The sequence below is a fragment of the Nycticebus coucang genome, chromosome 2, assembly GCF_027406575.1.
Source record: "Nycticebus coucang isolate mNycCou1 chromosome 2, mNycCou1.pri, whole genome shotgun sequence".
Classification (NCBI taxonomy): Eukaryota; Metazoa; Chordata; class Mammalia; order Primates; family Lorisidae; genus Nycticebus; species Nycticebus coucang.
In genome coordinates, this window is record NC_069781.1 from 150,222,128 (window position 1) to 150,225,248 (window position 3,121).

General features: G+C 39.0%; 1 pseudogene; it reads right to left on the reverse strand.

Annotated features, from left to right (window-relative positions):
- Positions 1-2,585: 2,585 nt before the first annotated feature.
- On the reverse strand, positions 2,586-2,680 carry LOC128580321 (uncharacterized; annotated as a pseudogene).
- Between the last annotated feature and the right edge of the window lie 441 nt (positions 2,681-3,121).

A 3,121-nucleotide genomic window follows, 5' to 3' on the forward strand; every position in this document is an offset into this window, starting at 1 on the left:
TCATTGGTAACTTACAAGCAGCCATGACTGGAGTATGGACACCATGCAAATGAGAAACTACAATTCCCTACCCCCAGAGCCAGTTGTTAAACATTTCCTAGCAGATCACTGGATACAATACTGTTTAATGAGTTGAGCCTGCAACCTTCAGAAAAGCCCAGAGCGTGGTGGGGGTGTAGCGTTCTCTCTGTACCCACCTCACTTATCCAGTAGGGTGGGGCACAGTCCTGGTCTGTATGAGTGAATTTTCTATGCAGCGGGAGCGTATCATATTCAATATCAAGTTCTTTATCACTGTAGGTATGCCTATTTTTAGTGGCCATTTTTCTTTTTCTTTTTTTTTCCTCTCACTTTGAGCATTTATTTCATTTATTTCACTACTCTCTTTTTTAGTATTTCGATCATAATCACTCTTCATATAATGATAGGCTATTTGATAATAGTTGAATATGTTAGTGATACAAAGTTTCATGTCCCATAGACTTAGAGTGTTAAAGTGAGACACGCAAGTAAAGTGGGGGTGGGGGTAAAACTGATCCTTCTAGGAAATTCACCTTGATTCGTTTATGGAACCCCTATTCCATGCCTTGTGCTGTGCTAGAGAATCTTATATCTTGCATTTTCTAAGTTACCAGTGTTTTAAAAAGGTCTTAATTTTTAGTTCTAACATATAGCTACCCTACCTATAAGAACGTCACTTAGACATATATGAGGATTATGAACTTGTTTTTAACTCCTTTAGGATTCTATTGCGTAGGAGCGAAGTTTTGCTACCCAGGAACCAAAACTGGTCAATTTAGTTCAGAAATGGCCGCCTCAGCATTTAACAAAATGTGTTATTACTGTTTCATGATGAATGTTTTTGTTCATTCATGCCATTAGGGTAATATTGTTAACTGGTTCTTTTTCCTCTGGTTTTGTGTTGTTTGCTGCTGGTAGCACAGCCTACAGCTGAGAACAAGCTGATGTACATCGCAATTTCCTAAATGGAGGAGGGAGTCATGATGTCAAACTTATTTCACCACAGTGCCCTTTCCTAAGGAGCACCTCTGGAATGAGAGTTCAGCTGAACGTACTCTAAGAACGGCTGACCTACTTTACCCTTGGGCATGCAGGCTGGCAATTTTCTAGTCTATCTATTTTGTTACATGAACATTATAATGGCCATTTTTCTAAATGACTTGACATAGTTTACTGTCTTTCAAACAGACAATCTGACAACATTTCAATATTTCCTTGAGCTAGAAGGCCTGTGAGTGCCGCCTTCCCTTAGAGCTCTATTGTAGAGATATCCTCGGGACATGGAGGTGCATGGTCATTTCCCCTCCGCTAAGTGACCTAGCCAGCCAGGGCGTTTCCGTTGTTCTTTTTGTTTTGATTGTTTTTTAAAATGGGCTTCTGGATTAGTGCAAAGATGTCTGCATCCCTCACATTTTAATTACCTGAATAATATTTGAATATACTTTGATAGTATTTAAGCAATATGTGGATTAAAAAGAGAAAGTCCTCCTCCCACCATTTTCTATAAGAAGCAACCCCATTACATTTTGATATGTTCCCTCCGTGATCTTTTCAGGGTAGCTCTATACATGTTAATATGTACATGTTGTTATAGATAATAATAGATTTTATATTACTTACACATGACTTACATAAATGGGGATAACAACACACATGCTGTGGTGAGATTTTTTTTCACTTCCATCTTGAATGTTTTCCATGTTGGTTTATGTTTCTAGATCTCTACCTTCTCTGTCATTCTTTATAATACAGTCACCTGCAGGGGCTCAAAGCCTTTAGCTAAGCCATTCCCCTACTGACAGGCATGTAGGCTGTTTTCATTTTTGGTTTGTTATACATAAAGCCACATTTAATATCCTTGTTCATACATCCTGTACACACGCATATGTATTTATGTAGGATGACTTTTAAGAAGTGACATCTCTAAGTCATGGGGTAGTTGTATTTCTTGGTCTGTTAATTTGTTTTTATAATCTCAGTGAAGTTTGTTAATATTGTATCAACATATTATTGATATAATAATTGATTCTATTAATCAATTGTGATATATTATTGATATAATACAGCATTAATATTTCATTCTCAACAAGCTGTGGAAAACCCCTTTTGCGATGATTTCATAGCCACTTACTGTCAAGGCTTCTTTGCTCCTGACAGGAGCTCCTGACACTGCCACAAATCTATGTCAATAGTTCAGGACTCAGGGTTGTCCAGCCTGTGGCCAGTAGCCACCGGCTCATTTCGTGAGGGTCTTTTTTTTTTTTTTTTTCTTATCTGTGGTATTGGATATCAAGTATCAGGAAAAGTATGCAAAGACTTTTTTTTTCTTTTTATTAAAAAAAAGGGGAGAGGGCGGCGCCTGTGGCTCAACGGGTAGGGCGCCAGTCCCATATGCCGGAGGTGGTGGGTTCAAGCCCAGCCCCGGCCAAAAAAAAAAAAAAAAAGGGAGAAAAGTTTCAAAACAACCTTTTAAACCAAGAAAACTTTGATGTATCACTTGTTCTATTACCTATGTTAAAAAAATCACAATGATGCTTAAATGGTAACGAATTATTTTCTAGTTCAGCTGTGACTCCAGACAGGATCCAAAGAGGAGTTTTAAAAATCTCTTCTCTGGGTTTTATGGAGATTTACTTTACCCTTCTGTGTGCAAAGACATTTTTTAATAACATGTTTGTTAATCAGCTGTCACTAGTGTTAGTGTATTTACTGTGTGGCCCAAGACAACTCTTATTTTTCCAATGTGTAGCAGAAAAGAAAAAAGGTTGCACACCCCTGGTAGGCACTTTAATTGTGCTGCTTCTTGTTTGAGATGTAATAAAATAAACTTTTGATTTGAAATTGGACCTTTCCTAATGGGTGACCTAGTAGTTTAATATTGTACCTATGGGGAAATAGGCTCTGAGTGGAGCTCTGATGTGAATGACTGAATGGTGAGATAAAATGGCTGGGCGTGGCGGCACGCACCTGCAGTCCTGAAGTCGGGAGGCCGAGGTAGGAGCACCGAGTGTTCCACCTTGGGCGTCTGACCCCTGTGACTCCCCCCTGCACTCCAGCCTCTGTGATGTGCCGCTGACAACAACAAAAAGATACTAGAACT